This window comes from Thamnophis elegans, chromosome Z (assembly GCF_009769535.1).
Source record: "Thamnophis elegans isolate rThaEle1 chromosome Z, rThaEle1.pri, whole genome shotgun sequence".
In the NCBI taxonomy this organism is placed as follows: Eukaryota; Metazoa; Chordata; class Lepidosauria; order Squamata; family Colubridae; genus Thamnophis; species Thamnophis elegans.
Genome location: NC_045558.1, coordinates 44932853 through 44951448, shown reverse-complemented (window position 1 = coordinate 44951448; position 18596 = coordinate 44932853). Strand labels below are relative to the sequence as shown.

At 38.5% G+C, this 18596-nt stretch overlaps 1 protein-coding gene across 1 annotated transcript in view; it reads left to right on the top strand.

Annotated features, from left to right (window-relative positions):
- The first annotated feature begins 6843 nt into the window (after nucleotides 1-6843).
- The window catches only part of TBC1D5 (TBC1 domain family member 5), a 379115-nt gene continuing 367362 nt past the window's right edge, over nucleotides 6844-18596 (top strand). Inside the window, exon 1 of the mRNA XM_032235839.1 lies at nucleotides 6844-7035. The gene's annotated coding sequence lies outside the window, so the exon portion shown is untranslated. The remainder of the gene's footprint in view (nucleotides 7036-18596) is intronic.

Genomic DNA, 18596 nt, shown 5'->3' with positions numbered 1-18596 from the left:
AATATGAAAATAAATACATTTATTGTTCAAATGTGTACATCTCAATAGAAATGACTCTCAGGGGTGACAACAATCCACTAAAATAATAATATAAAACAGTAATTACAAAAACAGGAGCAACTGTTATGAAAATTATTATTAAAAAATAAAGAATAAAAATGGAGTTATTAAGTATTTTAATTGCAGCAACCACAATACAATACCTCCGTCCTTCTTTTCATTATTTGGTATTTGGTATTTATTAATATTTGTATGCCGCCCTTTTACCTGGGGGGACTCAGGGCGGCTCACAGTTCAGAAGGAGGGGGGGACAAACCAAGTTACATATAGGACAGTACTTCATTAAAAAACACAACATTCATACTATTCGGGTACGGTGAGGTCTTTAGCCCCAGGCCTGTCGGGACAGCCAGGTTTTAAGGGCTATGCGGAAGGTCTGGAGGGTGGTGAGGGTACGAATCTCCACGGGGAGTTCGTTCCATAGGGTCGGAGTTGCCACAGAGAAGGCTCTCCTCTGCGTGGTTGCCAGTTGACATTGACTGGCTGATGGAACTCGGAGGAGGCCTAATCTGTGGGATCTAATTGGTCGAGTGGAGGTAATTGGCAGTAGGCGGAGTTATTAAGTAACTTAATAACTTAAATATGGAGTTATTAAGTATTTTAATTGCAGCAACCACAATACAATACCTCCGTCCTTCTTTTCATTAAACTAGACATACCCAATTCCAAGGAATTAAAAGACGCTTGCTCCTGGGGAGGAAAGCTATGGCAAATCTAGACAGCATCCTAAAAAGCATGGTGACCAGATTTTCAGTAAAGAGGGACACCTTTGACTGGGGGTGGGGGCTTAATTAAAATTTTTATACGGAGCAACAAAAATTTTCATACAACGCAAAAATAGTATTGTAATATTTTTTTTATTTCAACATAACTACAATTTACAAATATAAATTGTAACTGTTGCCAAACATCAAAATTTTGATCGTGTGACCATGAGGATGCTGTAACGGTCGCTAAGTGTGAAAATGGTCGCTAAGTGTGAAAATGGTCATCAGTCACTTTTTTCAATGCCATTGTAACTTTGGTCACTAAGCCCATTATATCACCTTTCTTGCCACAGTTCTTAAGTGAATAACTGCAGCTGATAAGTTAGTAACATAAGTGAATCTGGTTTCCCCATTTGACTTTGCCCATTATATCACATTTCTTGCCACAGTTCTTAAGTGAATAACTGCAGCTGGTATTTTGTATTTTGGATAGAATCTTTTTTTAAATTTGTCTAAGACAATTTTAAAAAAGGATTCTATCCGAAATAAATTGAAATGAAACCATTTTTAAAAAGTCTATGCACAATACTTTGAAATATATTGTGCATAGAATTTTTTAAAATAGTTTTACTTGAATTTATTCCATGTGGAATAGTTTAAAATGTTTTACTTCAATTTATTCTGTGTGGATTCTTTTTTTAAATTGTCTTAGACTATTTAAAAAAAGATTCTATCCAAAATACAAAATACCAGCTGCAGTTATTCACTTAAGAACTGTGGCAAGAAAGGTGGTATGGTGACCAAAGTTACAATGGCATTGAAAAAAGTGACTGATGACCATTTTTCACACTTAGCGACCATTTTCACACTTAGTGACCGTTGCAGCATCCTCATGGTCAAATTTTGATGTTTGGCAACAGTTACAATTTATATTTGTAAATTGTAGTTATGCTGAAATTAAAAAAAACATTACAATACTATTTTTGCGTTGTATGAAAGTTTTTGTTGCTCCGTATAAAATTTTTAATCAACCCCCCCCCCCCAGTCAAAGGTGTCCCTCTTTACCAATCTGAAAATCTGGTCACCTTAGTTTAAACAAGACTTGGTTTTACACACAAACTGTTTTAAGGTACACTACATATAGTTTAAAAATAAGCACCTGTATAGAATTATGCCATGGCATCTGAAGGTATTGTGAGTAAAACATTCCAGATTTATATTTGGCATGTTTCTCAACCACGACAATTTTAAAATGTCAGGATATCTCACCTTATCCCAATGGGACTAACCTGTCTTACTTGTCCCAGCGGAAAGAGCCTAATCTTTATCCCATCAACTAAAGAATTTTGGCTAGTGGGGCTGCATTCTGGAATATCTCCCATCAGAGGTAAGATTCACTCCATACCTCTGACCTTACAGAAAAGCTCTGCCACTTGGCCTGTGATCCTAATAGAAGCCTGCTACATTGGGAGCAGCTGACAGGGTAGATAAGATTCTCACCCCAGGATGTCCATCACCTTGGGTGTTAACTTTTAATCTTTTTGTCTTAATTTCAACTGTTCTAGCCTTTTTAAATTTTTTATTATATTGTGAGCTGTCGGAGTTGCTGTATTAGTAAAATAGGTGGCATAAAAATATAAAGGAAAAAAGGGAGAGAGGAAGGAAATGGACTTCAATTCCTAGAATTCCTCAACTAGCATTAAGCAGTATTAGCAACCATTTTAAGAAATACTAATCTTAGTTATGTTAAAGCAAGGAAAGGTAACTATGTGAATTGAAGCTCCTAAAATTATTACTAACCTTTTAATAGCAATTTTTTTCCCTGTGGCACCAAGGAGCTATGTGGTTCTGTTGCCATTCCACAATGCAGAATGCATGACTGTCAAAGGGCAGATATGTATGTGAAGATGTAAAGGAGGGAATGGAGGCAGTACTGTACTTTGCTGCAGTTTGGTACTGGGTGGAACTAAGTCCAAAATAGCTTTGACCTGGATGGATACTACTGTATTTTCTTGAAAATAATACCCAGTCTATATATATATATATATATATATATATATATATATATATATATATATATATATATATATATATATATATATATATATATATATATATATATAATTAATTTAGTGTCACAACCCCTGGTAAGCCCCAATTATGGGAGGAAGCTAACTGCTTCCATCATCTGTCAATCGGCTCATCACAAGAGTCCATCAAGACAGAAACCCAATATTTTTTTTTACTGTTGCCTTTGTTATAGTTGTGTTTTATTTGTGCTGATAAATAAATAAAGGGAGACTAGTGTAGATCTATTTCAAGCTGTTTAGCTCTCATCAGCTAGCCATACCCTTACTGGGATTCGAACCTGTGCTGTATTGCATCTTAGGCAAACGTCTTAGCCATTATGCCACAGGTCTCCTCCTTATCAGCCAGGGAAGACGGTCTCTTGTGACGAGCTGAAGGACAGAGAACGGAAGTGTGATCTTCCTCCCATATTTGGGCATACCAGGGGTTGTGACTTTAAATAAATAAATATATAAATATAAATATAAATATAAATATAAATATAAATATAAATATAAATATATATATATATATATATATATATATATATATATACACACACACACACACATATATACACACATATATACACACATATACATATATATATACATACACACATACATATATATATATATGTAGGTCTCTAGTTGTTCGGGTTTTCTCCCGCGTAGAATTGGAGATGTCTTGGCGACGTTTCGACGAAGTCTCATTCGTCATCTTCAGGCTGCTTCAGACTACTTCAGGTTTGGTGTTTCCAGGAGAAGTAGTCTGAAGCAGCCTGAAGATGACGAATGAGACTTCGTCGAAACGTCGCCAAGACATCTCCAATTCTACGCGGGAGAAAACCCGAACAACTAGAGACCTACATACTAACACCCGCAAAAACCTCAGAAAACATATATATATATATATATATGTATGTATGTATGTATGTATGTATGTATGTTATATTTATGCTGATAAATAAATAAAGGGAGACTAGTATAGATCTATTTCAAGCTATTTAGCTCTCATCAGCTAGCCACACCCTTACTGGGAATCGAACCTGTGCTCTATTGCCTCTAAGGCAGATGTGTTAACCATTGAGCTACAGGGCTTGACTCCTTATCAGCGAGGCCAGGGTGAAAGGTATATATTTAAAGTATATGCCTTATTTTTGAGGAAACATAGTATCAGGGTGATCAGCCTGGCTGGATGCCCTGGTGCCTGCACAAGTGGCGATGAGCGTGTGGGGGATGTGTCTGGCAGCAGTTGCAGCCTTGGGGCTGCTCAACCCATGCAGTGCAGGCAACTCTGAGAACTGCAATCACCGGTCTGGCCTTCAAGCAGGAGGTGGAGGCAGAGGCAACGGAGTAAGCACTTGATCCAACCCACCCGATATGTGAAATGGCAAGCAAAGATAGATGGTAGGACGGACTGGGTGGGTGGTCATGGGAAGCTTGTCCTGCATGTGCGGTGGAGCTGGAGAATGACATTGGATGAGAGGGTCCAATGAAATCCTAGTTATTAATGCTGCTACTTCTGTTCTTTCTTTACCTCACTTTTTTCTTCTGCTTTTCCTTGCTGTCTTCCATCTTCTTATTCTCCTCCTTCTCCTTGGCATCTCTGTTGGCAATCTTGTTATTGATGAGCACCAGAGGGATCAGGCAAGGCAGGTGGCAGTGCTATGCTGCTGCCCCTACATGCTTATCCCCTGCCGCCCGGCATCTTCCAGCCCCACCACACATACGGGATGAGCTTCCTGTGGACACCGGTGCACTCTGTCTCAGTCTGTCTTTGCTTGCCACATGGTGCATCCATGGACCAGAACATGTGCCTTCCCCCACACCTCTGCCTCTGCTTGATGCTTGGAGGGCCAGCCCAGTGGTCACAGCGCTTGGACTCATCTGCGCTGCATGGGCGACTTGGACTCATCTGCTGCGCAGCCCGAGTGCATTGACCAAGGGCCAGTAGGCTGCAGCCAGACACCATTGGCCCCTGCCACCTCCCGGTTCACAATCTTAATTGGGGTTAATTTTGGGGGTTGGGTTTATATTAGGAACATTCTAAAAATCATGCTATGTTCTGGTTGGGTCTTATTTTTGGAGAAATGGGTAGCTTAAAAAAACCTGCGGTTTTTATTAATGACAGCAACAGGGAGTGCTGAGATTGTAAGTCAGTGGTGACGTGACATCTTACTTTACAAGCACATCACTTAGTGAGGGAAATTGAAGACCCAACTTCTTCATATGTCAAGGACTCCCTGTTCATACACATACATGCTAATTCTATGGCCCTAGGATGACCAACATGTGTAATTTCAATGGTTACTGAACCTTAAATCCTATCATTCTAACCAATAAGATGAGGTGATATGCAAATTATAGTCCAATATTGGCTACACATTCTCTGCTTTTGTTATTTTTTAAAAGATTAAGATACTCTGAATTAAATAATCTAGGTTATTTATTACATTGCTGCAAGAATATTTCAGCTATCTAATATATAATTATCCAGATATTAGACAAACAATTACATAAATATGCTTAAATGCTGTTACACACTATGCAAATATAAAAATGGCTTATGCTTTCTTTCGGGAAGCAGACAGAGCACGCTGAAATTAAAATTTCCAAAAACTGAGGCAATCTTGTTCATATTTAGCTGTTAGTTACTTTAAATTGTTACCAGAAATAAGGCTAAAAACTTTATTCTGCTTATATTAGAATAAGCTGTTTGAATGTGCTACTATAAAATACACTTGTCAGCAGACTTGATTCTAAAATGGGTTCATTTTTGTCAGAAAAGTACAAATAATAAAAAGGTGATAAGTTGATCAGTGAGGAAAAAACTTATTCCAATACAACTGTTTGCAGATTGAAGATCAGTGGCAAAATCTAAAGAGAACACAATACCTTTTGGAAGAAAATGCTTTATATTATGCAGAATTTACAAACTATTTTCAAATTGTTCTAAAAATAGTACTGTACTGTAGTGTTTTCCAAATTCCACCCTTTTCATTGCTGAGACATTGCAAGTGGCAAAAATATTAGTATTTGTTTACATACTATGTTCGGAAGATTATATTTAATCAATTTTAGCAGAGATGCATATTAGTGCTCCTTTCTGTTAGTCTCAGCCAACAACAAAGCCTCTGGAGAGTAGTTTTGTAGTGTATATGGGATCTTTTCGTAGCGTTATGATCATGCGAACGGTTGTAGCACGTAGCTTATTGTGTAACGAAATTAGGCAAACTGAAAGCCTAAACTGAAGAGTAAGAATTTCTTTCGAAACTTTCACTAACAATAGCGGCGTGCTCGTATTGCATGAGCAGTGGTGTGTAGATTCTTTAGTTGCACATGTAATAGTAATGTTCAGTACCCTTCACTTCATCTGTGGAGCTCAAGATTCAAAAGTGCAGAGGGTTTATTAAGGAGAGAAATGGAGTCAGCAAGCATGATCATTTGACCACTCTAGTGGAATTGGGGGGGGGGGGGCGCTATCATTTGAACCTGATACAATGGCACAAGGATGAATGTGAAAAACTGCCTCACTTCTGTTTCTACAAGCCGTGTAAGGCGTGTCGGGCGGATGCTGGGCTGGAAAAGAATAGGAATTAGCAAGACAGACGCAAATGTACTGCAGTGGCTCTTCCAACTGTCTTCTTCATTTTCGATTACTGGTCGGCGACAGTAGCTAAGGACGCTTTCTTTCGGGCTCCTTGTCGCCAGGGTATCGAGCACAAACGCGAAATAGGTCCTCGCAACAGCGCATAGATACGTACATAGAGAGTCCGCCGCGCAAAACAACGTAATGCCCCGGTTCCTTCCTTCAAGGTGGCTTTTTTTATTTTCCCCGTCTCGGCAGACGCACAGATCCGCCGGACCAAAGCCGGGCAAGCCGTCAGCAGAGCGACAAAGTCCTACCCGAGCGCCGCTGCGCGTGTGTGGGCGGCTTCCGCCTTTCCCTGCAGCTGGGCGCCTGCGTGCAAGAGAAAAGGGGGCGGTGGTTGAACTCACCAAGCAGCGTCGGCTACGAGGCGGGGGGTGGTGGCGGCCGGGAGGCGGCGGCGGCGGCGGCCGGAAGGCAGCCCTCTTTTCGCTCTCCCAAGCCCGCTTTGCTTTGGCGGGTCGGTGGATCTCTGAGCGAGGGAGGGACGCAGGCGGGGAGGAGGGAGGTGAATGCCCCCTCTTCAGTGCCTTTGCACCAACAGCAGCAGGTAAAGTCGACTCAGCCCCAGGCGGCTCCCCTCGGTGACCCGCCCGATCCCCGCAGTGTCAAATGACTTGCCTTCTCTGCAACCGCCCTTTGGTTATCCCGGGCTTCGTGTGGCTCCCTCCTCCTCCTCCTCCCTCGCCTCCATTCCCGGCTGTCACTGAGGGACAACCGTAGAAGGCAAGGAGGAAGGAAGTGATTTTTGAGGCCTGCAAGGTTCCTACAAGGCGCCGTTCCCTCTCCCGTCGCCTGCGCTCCAGCTTCTAGAAGCAGGTCTGTTTGCTGCTTCGGTTCGTGAGAACCAGGAAGGTTGGAGGGAAGCTTTTTTTTTTTTTTTTTTTGCTCTCTAGAGGCTTCCGAGAGGCAGAGGAAAATATTTCTTAATGGGGCCGCGGTCGGGCGCGTTTTACCGCCCCTGTTTCTAGGGGGAATGAATAGTTGCTTTTTCTCACCTCAAACCTTCACTCTTTTCAACCTAGCTTGTTCTGCCTCGCTCTCTTCCGAAGTGATCCGAAAAGCTTTTCAATTTCAGATTCTGTTCTTCACACCATGTGAACTCGGAAGTAACCCCCCCCAAGGAGTTCATCGACATTTGCTTTCAAGTGAACGGGTATAAAATTGCACCTTTCAGTCACATTTACCAGATCTTTTGATTACATCAGCTTACTCATCATAATTTATCCGTTTAAAAAAAGCAAACAAAGCAAGGCATGTTCTTTAGATATGAAGAACCTGAGAGTAGCTTTTTTTTAAAAAAAGTCTTAGATATGAAATTTTATTTCTTTGACTCAATCATGGCATCTTCTGGGGAGGTTTAAGATTCAGTGCGAAGATCTATTTGTCACAAACCTGTTATATTCCAAATGTGCCCATTTGGAAGAGGAATAAAACCCAATCATAAATTTATCAAACAGTGATTTTGTTCACTTGAATTTCCAAGCTAGAATCAACTTGGTTCTTTCATTATATGCCAAAGAAGGTGATTTATTTATTGATAAATATAGAAAAAAATGAATAGTCCTGTGTATTGAATTAAAATCTCTGCATTGAAGTGCAAACATGAAGCTAGCACAGGCTATTGTGTAGCTCTATTTTAACTGAAAAGAAGATGCAAAATTTTAAACCATTCCTCCAAAAGAAAAATTAATTGAAACAAACTTTCCTGCCACCTTATTTAAACCAATTCCCATTTTAAGTGGAAAATAAGACTGGAAAGGATAGCACTTCTTCTCAAACACAATACTCTAAATTTTATACAATGTAAAATTGGAAACATTTTATGAAATTCAGTGATATTTTCCAACATTAGATAAAATGATGGGACATTTTGTATCCATATCAAATCTTCTATAGAGGGAACATCTAAAATCATATGATATATACAATAAAAATGATTTAGAAATGCCATTGAGATGATCCAACCTTTGGACATGTCTAAACTAACTTTAATTATAATTTTTACAAAATATTTCTTTTGATAACATTTTTAATTAGAAAAAAGCAAGACGTATCTGATTAAAAATGCTGTATGAATAATATACTCACATATGAGTGTGTATATCTTTTGTAAAATAAGAGGAAATGATAAATGTTAGGTTTTTATTTATTATTACCGTATTTCCCCCAAAATAAGGCAGGGTCTTATTTTCTTTTGACCCCCAAAATAAGCGCTTGGCCTTATTTTCAGAGAGGTCTTATTATTATTGAGGTGCAGGAAGCGATGAGCATGGTCACCTCATAGCTGCTGCTGTGTTGCAATATTTTCAGGGAGGGCTTATTTGGGGGGGGGGCTTATTTTAGCACATGCGCTCAAAAGCCCAATTGGGCTTATTATTCAGGGAGGTCTTATTTTCAAGGAAACAGTATATATGTACGCTATATTTTCAATTTTATTTCCTGAACTAAAACTTCTCAGCAGTATTTACACATGGTTAAGTAACATAGTTCTCAATAAGATATAATATTTTATGATTTGGCCCTTGTTCCATTTTTTGCACAACCACTAGTTTTTTGGAGCAAGTTTGGTTAAGACATTAGGCTAGAAAAAGCCAGCTTGGACCAGCCCTAGGACCGGGGCAGTGGTAAATTACTTCTCTAAAACTTTGCCAAGGAAACAGCCAGGCAGTCTCCAAGAATTGGACACTAAAGGGAAGAAAGAAAAAGGTTTTCTTGATCATGGACATAATTAATGTGGGTAATATCCTTGTTGTGGTTATGGCATGGTAAATATATTTGTAGGGGTAACATATATTGATCAGTAACCCTAAACTTAATCCATATGACATATTACTGAGTCATAATCAGTTGCTATGTAAAAATCAATGATGGCACTTCAATAGTTAGATGGCCTACATTGGTATTTGACTAAAGATCTTTTTATCATTTATACATTATGGTGTTTTACTAATCTAGGTGAAATGTTAATATGTATTGCTAGTCCATGTATGATATGCCATACACTAAATCAATCAATCAATCAATCAAAGATGAGCAAAAACATTTTAGTGGACAAAAAAGAATAGAACTCCATATTTTATTTTTGGTTTATTATTAATTTATATTATGCCTAGAATACATAATATTTCTCCTCCCTGTTTTCCCCATAATACATCCCTGAGTGGGGGATTAGGCTCCGAGAGTGACTGGCCCAAAATGAACTCACTGGCTTTTGTCAAACTTTTCTTCGTGAAATAAATCTGCGTTCATTAATTGAAAAGCCTTTAAAAAAAACCTTGTGAAAAAAAATTATTTTGATAGATTGTTTCTTAGAATATTGCCTCCAATATATATTTATCAAACTAAGTATTGAGCACTGTTTTGCTATTATATTTTTCAGTTAATAGTTATGTATATATTTAGCAATTTTTTCATTAACTGAAGAACTGTACTAGCAATTTTCTTACAAATATATTCCATTTAATTAAATTCTAAGAATTAAACTTAGAATTGCAGGCCAAGCATAAGAAAAGTACATAATGCTTTAGAGAAGTTAATGTTTTAATTCCTATTTATAACAGTCTCAGTTTAGTCAAATTTTCTTTAAAGATTTTGTCTGTGATATAAATCTAAAAGTGAAAGTGTTTGGGAAGGTTTAAAATCTCATATCATTGAAATCCAACATTTTTTCACAGATGCTATCCATATTGTTCTTCCTGTCATTTTTGAGGTATTCTTAAGAAGCAATGAAGTTAAATTCTGACCTGGCTATTACAATTACATTCTGTACAAGTAGTCGTGGCCTTAACCACCAGTTGCTTAGCAACTATGTGAAGTTATGATAGACCTCCCCCTCCCCCCAGGTACTGATGACCCAGTTCTGAAGTTCTGACAGCTGCTGCTCCATGCAGTTATGTGATCTCATTTTGGGTCTTTGACAACTGACCCACATTTATTTCACATAAGTATGCTGCCTCCTACTGTCATGATACTATTTACAATGTTTTTTTCTGAAAAATAGTATTTAATTTCAGTTTGGGGCTAAAATGCCCTGTAATGAACAGTGGGCTGACTTAGTGACCATGACATTTGCTAATGGCCACAGATTTGTTTAATGACCATGGTGATTTACTTAATGACCTTTGCAAAAAAGTTCATAAAATCAGGTCAGACACCCTATGACTCACTTTACACCCATCACAAGTTACAGTTGTAATGGGCAGGCTCCATTATGATTGTAAGTTGAACACTACTTGTAATTATTCAAATTTCACAAGTTTTAGTTTTCTTTATGCATTTTTTAGATTTTTTAAATTCTACTTTTTAAGTGACTCAGTGCAACAAGCACCATGTAATACTCTTTCCTCCTATTTTGTCCATAAAAAAAAACCTGTGGGTTGAGTTAAGCTGAAAGTAACTTGCCCACAGTCACTGAAACAGCTTTCATGCCTATGGTGATTCACTTAAAATTGGCCCACTTAACTGCCTTGCTTAGCAATGGAATTTCTGGTTCCAACTATGGTCAAGGATCCCCTGTACTACGTGACAACTATGATCACATTTTGCACAGAAGAAATGTCTATTCCAGTGTAATAGAAATGGAAGTGAAGATAAGACTGCTGATTTTTTACAAGTATCCAAAATATTATAATAGGGATTACTATGCAGATTTTGTCTCTACTTGGTAGAAAATGAATTCCCTTATTCAGTCCAAGAAATGGAATTCTCTTTAGTAAAATTATAAGTGAATAATGGTTTAAGGACATCAGAAGTAAAAGGAGCTCCTAAAGTTTTGTTCAGATATTGTCATAAATAACAGATGTGAGTAGCGAGGGAAATGAATGGAATTGAATTCAAAATTTGTTTTCCCAGGGATGCACAATATTTATTCTATATCAATTGACACTTTTTGTCAATGGCTATAGCAGTGATGGCGAATCTTTTCTGGACCAAGTGCCCAAAGCGCATGTGTGCACCTGAACCCCCAAAATGCACCCCCACGCATTTGCTCTGCCACCATGCACACACGACTTCCCTACACATGCCCCACTCTGCCCGTGTACGCACGACCCCCGCACATGTCCTTGTAATCCTTGTACATGTGCCATGTGCATGTGACCCCCCATGCACCCTGCTCCCGCTCATGTGCTGCAGAGGCCTAAAGGCCAGTTGGCCGGCACTTCAGAGCTGATGTACTCTGCTCTTAAATTTACTTCTATATTGTCAGTGTATGTGCTCTAAACGGCCTGCTATCGGGCCGCCAATCAGTGGTGGGAACCCCTGCTGTAGCAATAGCAATAGCAGTAGACTTATATACCGCTTCATAGGCCTTTCAGGCCTCTCTAAGCGGTTTACAGAGAGTCAGCATATTGCCCCCAACAATCTGGGTCCTCATTTTACCCACCTCGGAAGGATGGAAGGCTGAGTCAACCCTGAGCCGGTGAGATTTGAACCGCTGACCTGCTGATCTAGCAGTAGCCTGCAGTGCTGCATTTAACCACTGCGCCACCTTGGACACCTGTAAACAATTAAGCAAAGAAATTTCAGTTTGAATGTGCATGGGACATTCAAATTTTAAAATAGTTACTATTTAAATATTAAAAGTGATATTAGAAACTAGATTTCAGAAGTTTTAGTTTAAGAAATTAATTGTACCTTCAAAAATAAAATGTAAACAACTATTATAATTATTATATTTTTCGGAGTATAAGACGCACCAGAGCATAAGACGCACCAATGTTTGAAGAGGCAAATTTTAAAAAAGTAGGTAGGTAGATAGAGGGATAGAGAGGGAGCGAAAGAGAGAGAAATACAGTAGGTAGGTAGGGAGAAGGAGAGTAGTTAGGTAGGAAGGTAGGTAGATAAAGGGATGGGGAGAGGAAGAGAGAAATAGAGAAATACAGTAGGAAGGTAGGGAGAGTAGATAGGTAGGTAGAGGGCTAGAGATAGTGAAATAGAGAGAGACAGAGAGAAATACAGTAGATAGGGAGGGAGGGAAAGAGAGAGTAGGTAAGTTGGTAGGTAGAGGGATAGAGAGAGAAATAGAGAGAAAAAGAAATACAGTAGATGGTAGGGAGAGAGAGAGTAGGTAGGTGCATAGGTAGATAGGGGGGGAAATAGATAGATAGAAATACAGTAGGTAGGGAGAGAGAGAGAATAAGTAGGTAGATGTTTCTAGGTGTATTTATCCATGTGCTGGAGAAGGAAATCACTGACAATCTGTAGCACCTAAGACTTTGTTTCTGTTGGCGCAGCACTTGATCAATATAATTCTTATCAATCAGTTAAAGAGCTTTCCAAAAGGGGGAAAAGGGTTTTGCGTTCTGCAAATCTCCCAAAAATGGCCCATTTTTTAAAAAAGAAGGGCATGAATAATCTTGGGGGGCTTGCAGAGTGCTCCGGGAGGGGAACAAGCAAAAAACGGCCCATTTTTTGCAAAAAGGAGCCCTTTTGGCAAAAAAAATCAGCATGTATAGCCTTATGGACGGTTATAGAGTGCTGCTGGGGAGGGGGAAACGGCCCATTTATTGCTCATTTCTGCCCTACCCATCCCGCAGGAGCTCTCTGAAAGTCTCTCTAAGGTATGCACGGCCATTTTGGTGAAGGGGCGGGGCTTCAGGAGGCAAAAAAATGCTGTATTCGATATATAAGACGCACCCAGATTTTCAGCCTCTTTTTTGGGGGAAAAACGTGTGTCTTATACTCTGAAAAATACGATATGCCTTCCAGTAAAGTGGAGGAAACAGTATTCTTTTAATGATAAAACTATTTTGAGATCAAAACTGAGCTAATATTTTTGTGCTGCAAAAAAGCAGTATTCTAATTAGCTATAAGGGCTTTCACTTCTGTCTAGAAATATTTCTACACAATTCTATATACATTTCAAAATATACTTCAGAGTCAGATAACTCATTGCATAATTGAGCTTTTCAAATATGAAACTAATAATTCTTAAGATGACCAAATATTCTTTATTGTAAACTCTGCTTTGAACGCTTCAAATTCATGGTATATGGTACATTCATTATATATGTGCATGTTACGCATATAATGCAAATATATTGATAAAGAATGTATGTAAAAATTTACCCGATGAAAATAAAATTTAAAGGTAAATCAGAGAAACAATACCTTATTTTGACATCACATTTTATGAGATTAGGTGGCCATTCTGGTACCTACTTTCTTGGAGTCTGTTTCAGCCAAATGTATGTCTAGAATAAAAGGTACTTTGTTGTGCACATTTCATGTTTTAGCACGTTATCATTCATCTTTCTGTTGCAGCTCCATCTTTCATTTTGTCATGTGCTGTCTGCAGCATACATCCCCCTATGTTGCTTTGTTTTGTTTTTTCTTATTCTACTTTGTCACTGAAGAAATTATTAATTTATCTGACAGGGGTCAGACAGAATATCTTTGGGTTACACATACGTTTTTCCTGTTTGTCAAACAATACACTTGTTACTATTATGGAGTCCTATGTAAAATGGATAATAAAGTGCTAGTACATTTAAGTAGAGTAATGCATTACCTTCAGAATGCTTGCTGAGTAAGCACTTATTTCATGAAGTCAAATCTGAAGTTGTGTGTTTCAGAGTGCTTGATATTCATTCCAGGAAAGCAAATTGGTATGTTTTCAGTCTTGGAGGTGTGAATGATATGCATGCTGACTTCAGCAATGGACAAGTTGCCTTTTAAATAGGATGTTGAATTAACAAATCATGGTTATTTCAATCAATATAAATTTATGGGGACGATGGAAGATATATATTTTATGTGTGTGTGTTGGGGAAGGTGTTTGTATAAATAACATATATCTTTTATCTTTCTCATAAATTTATATTGATTGAAATGCTTAATGCATAATATATGCATAATATGCATTACATACATGCATACATACCTACAATTTCTATTTTTGGGCATTGTTAGAAAATGCTACGATTGCACTTTTCTTGTAAGTTCATATAAAGTCTAATGCTAATAATATTTCGGAAACGTATTTACATGTTAATTGTTTTGGTTTGGATTCATTTTAGGCAGCCTTCCTTAATCTACTGGCCCTCAAATAAATTCTCGTCCAACTTTTCAGCCATGAAATTTGAAAGCCAACATTTCTAGTGGTTATTAGTTCAGAAAGGTGTCCTTAGGACCAGATTGTATGTGGAATGACTCCTTAGAACAGGCATGACCAATTGCTCCCCGTGTGTTTCATTTTGCAACTTATAGAAGCTCCAGCAAGCATGATTGTTTGTTAGACATTTTGGTAATTTTAGTTCAAAAACATTTGGGTTTTGGTTTTCTCAACTGCCATGTAGAAACCAAAATCCTAGAAATGTAAAGAGTTAGGAAACTTGAGTGATTTTTGTTCCACTTGATAGTTTTAATATATGATGTTTGTTGATCATTGGATTCACCCAGCCTTGGACTGCAGTATTGGCTATAGACATGGTAATGCTTTATACAATTGATTGGGGTGCAGTTGGGTGTTGTAAGTTCTTCTTCTAGCAATGTTCAAGGAATAGGTTTTATACTAAAATGGAAAATTAAAGATTAACCCATTGATTTAAAAGAATATCATTATGAATTTACATGTTTTAGGGACTTGGGCGTGTAATATATATTATATAAACACACACAATGATTGCAATTTCAGTTATTTGAAAGTTTTCTAAACGAATGATTTTGTTTATTTATTTAAAATATTTATATAATTGCACATCTTCTAAGAAACTGAGTGGGTCTCAGTCAAAAATTAAAATAACATAAAAACTATACGCAAAGTATTAAAATCAAATGCATAAAAACAAAACAAAAAAACTGATGCTGTCAAGTTTCCAATATCCTGTTGCCTCATTTTATCCTACTGTTTGGGGGAAAAGACAGATATTTAAAACTTTATAAAAGATAAGGAAGGTAGAGATGTGTCAAACCTCAGGAGGATGAGTAATCCATAGGGTAGGGGCTACTTGAAATAAGTTGAAAATAAGGAAAGCACTTGGAGCGTGCCAGCCCTATATAACTTGGTAAGACATCCTTAGGGAGATGTCTTTAGTAAAAGCAGTCCTGCAGATAATATGGTCCTGTGACTTATAAAGTTTTTTAAGTTTATGACTGGCACCTTGAATTACACACAGAAAGAAAATGGATGCCAGTGCAGCTTGTACAATACAGGTGTCATATAGGGAAATCACTGTTATATAGATGTCCATCACAGTGCCTAATGTTGTGTTCTGAACCAGTTCAAGTTTCCAGTGAGATAATAATTTAATGTTGTTTCAGAAGTGTTAATTGCCTAAGCTTTTTGCTCAATATCAGACTGACAAACTTAAGAAAAATCTACTTAGCTTTATTCTCCTACTCTGATAGGGTAGAAGTTTTAGTATCCTGGGAATGGGTACTTATTATTTTTAAATTTATTGATTTTATTTTATTTTATTTTATTATATTTCTATGCCGCCCTATTCCCAGAGGGACTCAGGGCGGCTCACAAACCAAGTAAAGGGGGGGGGATACAAACAGGAAGAAAGCCAACGGACAAACAACAGCAACAATTTAAAAACAATCAACAGCCACACAATTCGAGCGGGGACGGGAACTCATCAGCCCCAGGCCTGTCGGAACAGCCAGGTTTTAAGGGCTTTGCGGAAAGCCTGAAGGGTGGTGAGGGTCCGAATCTCCACGGGGAGCTCGTTCCAGAGGGCCGGAGCAGCCATAGAGAAGGCCCTCCGGGTGGTAGCCAGTCGGCATTGGCCGGTGGATGGAATTCGGAGGAGGCCTAGTCTGTGGGATCTAATCGGTCTGTTGGAGGTAATTGGCAGCAGGCGGTCTCTCAAGTACCCAGGTCCAATACCATGAAGGGCTTTATAAGTGATGACTAGCACCTTGAAGTGTATCCGAAGACCAATAGGCAGCCAGTGCAGCTCGCGGAGGATAGGTGTAACGTGGGTGTACCGAGGTGCACCCACAATTGCTTGCACGGCTGCATTCTGGACAAGCTGAAGTCTCCGAATGCTCTTCAAGGGCTGCCCCATGTAGAGCACGTTGCAGTAGTCCAGTTTTGAGGTCACAAGGGCACGAGTGACTGTTACGAGGGCCTCCCGGTTCAGGTAGGGACGCAATTGGTGCACCAGGCGAACCTGGGCAAATGCCCCCCTGGTCACAGCCGACAAATAGTGTTCAAAAGTCAGCTGTGGGTCCAGGAGGACTCCCAAATTGCGAACCCTGTCTGAGGGGCGTACAGTTTGACCCCCCAGAGATGGAATACTTGGCCAATTGGTGGGAGGGAAACACACCAGGCACTTGGTCTTGTCCGGATTGAGTGCAAGCTTGTTAACCCCCATCCAGATCCTAACAGCCTCCAGGCACTGACACATCACGTCAACCGCTTCACTGAGTTGGCACGGGGCGGACAGATACAACTGTGTATCGTCCGCATACTGATGATATTTTATCCCGTGCCGTCGAATGATCTCACCCAGTGGCTTCATGTAGATGTTAAATGATATTGTAAAATATCATTTTTATTTACAATTATTTAGTTGTAAGTTACTTTTTACAGATAGTTATTCTGAAACTTGGAATATAAAGAACTGTAAATGAATAAATATGCATTCATAAATAGGTTTGTTGCAGAGTATAATTTTTAGTAACAATCATGAAATTCCTCTTTTGTCTTCTAGTTGTCCAAAAAGCCATGCTTCATATTTTATTAAAGTAGCAGAAATTAATACAGAAAACATATTTTAAGGCCTATCACCAAACATAAGATAATCTCAAGATTGAACATGAAGACAAGGCATATAGATCAAGGATTGTAATTCATGTCTTATTCATAAAGATTAAAGACCTATGGAATTGTTATGACTTTAACTGTTTTGCATTTCTGTATGTATTCAGATAAAATAACCATGAATATATGATATATTCATTACATGTTGTCAAGCACCAGGAAAATCAGAAGATCCAGGCCTACGTAAAGATTTATTGCTAGCTTAAGCTGTCTACAAGAATCTGAACTACTATCAGTCCAAGCAAATTGGCAATAGATAAGAGTCAATGGCTGAAAAAGTGGCTGGATTTAGATATCTTGTGTGTGCAGACAGATGGACTCATGACTGATGACGCGTTTGACCCGTCATCAGGCTCAGCCTGTATCTCCTACACATGTTTCTATAAACCATCACTAATGCATAGTTTGCAATTTTAGAAGCATGAAAACTGGCTGAAATTGTGAGAAGTTAAGGAAATATGCTTGCCGCCTAATTTGTTAATATATTCAGCATCTATCAATCGGAAACAGTTAATTTGGTTTTATTAGATGAAAATATTTTCTATTATCATTATTTATCTTTCTAATCAAAGTTGTCTAGCTAGACAAATAACCAAAGGGCAACTCATTAAGAAAAAGTGATCAAGAATTTGCTTTGGTGATGGGGTTGTTTTAGAATAACTGAATTGTAAACACCTACTTTATAAAGTATTAATACAGGTTGTCCTTGTATAAGTCCTTGACTTATATCTGATCACTTAACAACCATTTTAAATTATGAGAGACTCTGAAAAATTATTTATGACCCATCTTTAAAGTTACATGTACTAGAAAGTCATTGGAAAAGACAAAAGGGGAGGTTGCAAGGTTGAAAGCTGCTGCCACCTATGGAAGGGTTTCTCCTCTTCTCCATGCGCCAGTGTCCTGCATGGAGCTGAAGAAACAGAGATACTTTTATCCAGCCCAGTGCTAGAATTAACTGAGAGGGGAGAGGGAAGAACTGCAGCATTGGAAAAGAAGCTTGCATTCCAAAGATCCAAGCTTCTTTCTAGCCTTCCTATTTTTCAGAAACAAATTGTATACTAACTTTCATAGCTAGCATATGTTTTTGAATCATGGAAAGAGTTCCATCATTCTTGCCTTCAGAAACATCTTAAGAGATAGAGCTCTTCTTGTGATTGTTCCTGAAGGCTAGGGGGGAAAATTCTATTGTTCAGAAACATTGTGTTTTGCAAAAGATTGCAAATGCAATCTTTACGAAGGGTAAGAAGGCTTTTCCAAGTATTTTTACTATTCAGAAAGATTTCATTTGCCACCTTTCTGGTTGAAAAGCTAATGAATGCAATATTTTAGACGGT